We start from the raw sequence: 6,000 nt of genomic DNA on the forward strand, positions 1-6,000 counted from the left end.
GAGAAATGGGAGTCATAAATTTACCTAGAAATTTAAGGGCCACTTCCGTTACTTGAATATACCCTTTCCTAGCTAGTCACCAACTAACTGCTCCCATTACTTGATTTTGGCCAATGGCCAATAGGGCAAGTACATTTGGGGTTAATTTTTTTATTAATTTTTTTTATTTCCTTCTCGTGATTAGAATCTTAAACTGTGACAAGATGCCCTTCATGTCATCTATTGTAATTATTATTTTGGTTTAGGATTGACATTTCTTTAATACTTCTAATTATCTAGAGATTTTCAAATCAATCACTTTTATTTAAGTTAACTATTATTAGAGTATATAAGATATCCTGGGGCCCCAACCATCAGTTTAAGCTTTTGGTTGAGTTGGTCTCTTGACATGGTTTCAGAGCCAACGTAACAAGAGGTTACAGGTTCGAATCTAAACCACCCCTCATTTAAAGTGAAATATTTAGCGCATATGTGCATCCACACTTCTAGCCTAATAGGCTCTCATGTGAGGGGGCGTATTAGAGTATATAAGATATCCTGGGGCCTCAACCATCAGCTTAACCTTTTGGTTGAGTTGGTCTCTTGACAACTATAAACCCTACTCAATGTGATTCCAAAAATTATTGCCCCATATTGGGCAAACAATCGTTTGCTATATATCGCGTGAATAATGAATTTGTTTAATTATAGAAGGTTTTTCTTCTATATGTGTGATAAAGATTCTATTTATCAGTATCTATAGAAAGTTTATTTCTTTTTATTGACAATAAGAAATCATTTTTGATTCAAAATTTAAAATAAGTCTAGAGATAAATTATATCGTTGGAGGAGAAGACAGGAGTGATATATTCCTTGGCATGTGGCATAAGGGAGAAATTATTAAGTATACATCTCAAGTTCCACATCAAAAAATATGAAAAGTGTTGACAAACATATGACTATGTAAGTGATCACACTCTAAATTACTATAAGGCCTTTCGCGAAGGTGCTCAAAAAAACCCGTGGGGGCTCAATCCAAAGCATATAATATCACACTAATGTAGATCATTCACAACTAGTGGGCCAAAAAATAACTAGTTCAAGCATTGTTTATTATACGAGCTACTTGTGATCGAACTACTCTTGTGAGAAACCGTTTCTCAGTGAGATGACATCAAATAAGGTGCTAATATTCTCATAATATGTGTTAAAATTGACTATTTAACTCAGTATGAGGTGTGTCCCTCGATGAAATCGTCTCATACAATAATTTGTAGCTACTTAGTTGTCCGAGCTAAGCTTAATTGTACTTGTTTGAAAGTCAAGCGCAAATAAATCTAACGAACAAACTTATTGGAACAAGCCTTAGTATTTGTAACAGAAATCGTTAATTTAAAAGAATTAATATTATGAAGTTTAAGTGGGTAAAAAAATAGCTAGATGCAGTCTCTTTGAGAGATGTTAAGATATATGGTATGATTTGTGATTTGTGCCATGTCAAAGTATTGTTCCCAGTAGAAGTGAATCAGTAAGGTGTTTCCAGCAGAAGTGAAGAAGCAAAGGATTCCCAGTAAAAGACTCCAGCAACAACAGTGTAACTATGATCAAGAAAGTCTAATTTGTGCTTTTATTTGTAATCTGTGTTCTTCTCATCAACGGTTCAAATGCAGATTGAACGAAGGGTCTTGATTCAAATGGTTGTATCATTGGGTTGTTAGGCTGTTAGAATATAAGGCTAGTTATAACTAACTTTATATCATCTAATTGTTGAGTCATCACTTGCTGTTTTGTATTCTTCTATATATACCTTTGCTGTAGTTCATTTGTGGGTATTGTAATAGATTACATTCATCATCAATAAAAATCATTCTTTCATATCTATATCTTGCTCAAGTATTCTGATTTCTAAGATGGTATCAGAGCGATACAGCATCTGATACACGTACGCTTCCTTTTTTCTTTCCTTCTGATTGTTTTTGTTTTGTTCTTCCCATCCTTTGCTTCTGAATCAAGATTTGCTTCTCTAGCATCAACATGGTGAACAAAACAGATAAACAACAACAACAATACACTGATCCCACATTGAATCCTTCAAGCCCCTATTTCTTACATCCTATAGATACTGGACTCAAAATAGTCACTTCTGTGTTCTCTGGATCAGGATTCAAGAACTGGAAAAGGTCAGTCACAATTGCCCTATCTGGAAAGAATAAATTGGGTTTGATTAATGGAACCATAAAAAGAGCCATTTTATCCTAGACGAGTTCACTAAATTATAGAAGTAGTGGATGAGTTACTAGGAAAAAAAAGAGAGTTTTATTCGCAGTAATGTGTCGCCTTGGAGAGCCCCTGTTTTATTTTTTAGTAAAAATGATGGTACAATGAGGTTGTGCATTGACTATAGGGAGATTAACAAGATTACCATCAAGAACAGTTACCCTTTGTTTAGGATAGATGATATTTTCGACTAGTTAGAAGTTAGGAACTAAAGAGTTTTCTATGATTTATTTGAGATCTAGGTATCATCAATTAAGGATAGCCGAGAATGGTATTCTAAAGACTGCATCAGTTATGGACTTTATGAGTTTCGATGATGTCATTTAGGGTTACAAATACGCCAACAACATTTATGGATTTGATGCAGAGATACATTCGTCCTTATTTGGATAAGTTTATAGTTTTTATGAAATTTTGGTAGATTCGAGAAACATGGAGGAACATGAGGAACATTTGAGGATTATGCTAAAACTTTGAAAAAAAAAAATATTTAGGAAAATTTATTAAGTACGAGTTTTGGCTTGAAGAAATAGTTTTTTTTTTCTGGGTCATATTGTGTGTGAGGATGGAATTTCTATGGATCTGGAGAAGATTAAGACGATAACCAATTTTCGATTCCGAGGAATGTAACTGAAGTTCGAAGCTTTTTGGGTTTTGCTGGTTACTATAGGAAATATGTTGAGCATTTCTCTAAGGTTACTTGTCCCATGTTCGAGTTGTTGAAGAAAAGAATTCGACTTTAATAAAGTGAGAGGTACACGATTGCTTTTGAGGAATCACAGAGGAGAATCACTACTACTCATGTATTAATAGTGCATGATTGTAGCAAATGATTCAAGGTCTATTGGGATACTTCATTTAAAGGTTTGGGATGTGTACTTATGTAAGATATATATGTCATAGCTTATCCATCGAGGCAGTTGAGGCCACGTGAGGTGAATTACCCATTGCACGACATTAAACTTCTTGTAGTAAACCTTGCTCTAAAGTTGCGGAGACATTATTTGTATGGGATGTGTACTTGAGGTATGTCTTCAACCAGAAGGAATTTAACATGCGCCAAAGGCTATGGCTTGAGTTATTAGGATTATGTCTTGAAATTTTATACCACCCTAGGAAGGTTAAACAAGTTGTCTTATGTTTTAAGGAGGAGACAGAGAGTGTCGAATCTGTACCTTGGGAGTTTTACCGTAAAATGCAGAGTTTGAGTTTAGAGATTTGTAACCAACATGAGGTTAGACGGTATTTGGGAGCGATGACCATACATATAAACTTTGTTTGACCATATCAATGAGGCACAACTTCAGAATCCGGAGATTATTGAGTTGATCCATAGAGTTGAGGGAAATGAGACTAATGTTTTTGAGTTAAAAGAAAGAGGAAAGGTGAGTCTGAAATTTATTAGACGTTTTGAAATTCTAAGAAGAGTTAGACAAGTTGTTTATTAGTTGCCTTTACCATCGTGTTTGGTAAAAGTTCATTATGTCATGATCCATCACATGTGCTAAACCATAAACCCCTTCAGATCAATGAGTCCTTAGCCTATGAGGAGAGACCTATCAGATTTTGGATACACGAGTCAAAGAATTGAGAAACTATAGGATTCCATTGGTCAAGGTTTTGTGGTCAAACCATAGAGTGAGGAAGCTATTTGGGAGAACGAGGCAGACATGAGAGAACGATACCCTAACCTTTTCTGTAAGTTCTAGTTTCGGGACGAAACTATCTTAAGGAGGAAAGAGTTGTAACAGACTCAAAATTCTTAATTTTAATCTTCCGATTAATTTATTCTGAATTTTCAATTCAAATCTCTAATCCTTTGATTATCTATTTCAAACCATCTTTAATTCCTAAATCTTTTCCGATTTGTAATTTCTTTCAAATATTAAACTTTAAAATAGTATTTTGTTTAAAATCTTTTTATAAGCACTAAAATATTATTTTATTATTTTATAGTACAAAAAGTATAAATTTTATTATTATATTCATGGTTTTGTAAAACGTTACTTTTTAACTTTCTTCCTTAAACTAACATTACTACTTATTATTTTAACCTTATAATTTTGATGTAATTATTTTTTACATAAAAATGAGTCGTATTTTTATTATTAACATTAAGTATAGTTTAAGAAAAATTTTAAATGAACTACATATTTTCATGATTAAATTTACCCATTATTTTAAAGTATATTCACTTGTACATACTAGAACAAAATTTTGATGAACCAAAATCTTTTCTAAGGTAACCCATGATGTTCATCACTTACACAAGCTATCACCATTTTCTTACACAAGCTAACCTTCTTCTACACTCCAAACTCTTACACATTCACTTACACACTCCAACTCTTACACATTCACTTACACACTCTAAATCACTTACACAAGTTAACCTTCTTCTATACTCCTAACACTCTTTTTCATACAATCTAATGAACTACAAAGTTGCCCAAACCCATTATAAATACCCCCTTAGCCATGAGATCACTTACACCACCATCATCAAATATTTCTAACATTCTTTCTTATACTTTTGCTTCATTAAAATCTTACTACATTAATACCTTTATTAATTGAAGAAATTAAAGAACACGGAGCTTAGAACACTCTTTATTTAGCTTAAATCATCATCATTATTTTGGGAGTTGGGATTAATTATCTTTGGAGCATTATTATCTATCTTGGAGGATCTTATTTCTTGTTATTTTCCTAATTAGTACTTAGTACTAATCCTTGGTGTTAGTATGGTATAACTTCTTACCCTACTCTTTTTGTGGAATTTTACATTATATTTACTTTATAATATGCAAAGTATGAAATATGTTGATATATTTTAGTGGAATTTAGTTTAATGAAATTATGATCAAGATTATATTAAGTATGTGTATGCTAAAAGTATTTTTAGTATGTTAATTTAATAATCTTTGAACAATTTAGGAAGTTGAGTGCAAAATTATATTCCAGTGACATTAAGCATGATTTATGTTATAAACTAGTGCTAGTATATTTATGAGTTATGTGTTACATTAGAAATGTTATTATATTTAAGAATTTATTTTATGTTAGAATTTTGTATTAATATGTTTATGTTAGCATTCAAACTAGTTTATAAGATATTAAGTTATTTTATGAACGTATTTTTACTAAGTATGATTATATTAAGAATATTATTATTATACTTTATTCTGAGATTTAAGTTTATCCTTAAAGTTATAGTAAATTTCTAAGTTATTGTGTAAAGTTTTTATTTTTTTAGTGGTTATGTTAATTATTTAAATCTTGAATTCACTATAATAAATCAAATGAAGTTGTTTTGTTAGTGAAAAAGGCTCTAAAATACTCATAGACTATTCGACCATTATCATATTAAAAAGAAAAAGAGTTTGATTTATTTTTTTATATTATTATAAGATATTTTATGATAATATTAAAATAAAATCTTAAAAGTTATTTTTGAGAAAGCTTTATAAGTTATTAAATATTGAAGTGATTTTATTGAATATATTAGATTTCATAAATTAAAAAAAATAACTTTTGTGACATTTGATTACTATTTAGTACAATATAATATTTTATTTGCTAACTATTTGACCAAAATTTATATAAAAAGATGTAAAAGTATTTTTTAAACTTGTTCTTAAACTATGTGTGAAATATTGATTTTTGTGAAATTATAAGTTTTATTTGTTTTATTACTAGAATGTTGATTTTTGCGAATCTAATAAGTTTACTTGTTTTTCGAAA

This window comes from Amaranthus tricolor, chromosome 16, assembly GCF_026212465.1.
Source record: "Amaranthus tricolor cultivar Red isolate AtriRed21 chromosome 16, ASM2621246v1, whole genome shotgun sequence".
NCBI classification, from domain to species: domain Eukaryota; kingdom Viridiplantae; phylum Streptophyta; class Magnoliopsida; order Caryophyllales; family Amaranthaceae; genus Amaranthus; species Amaranthus tricolor.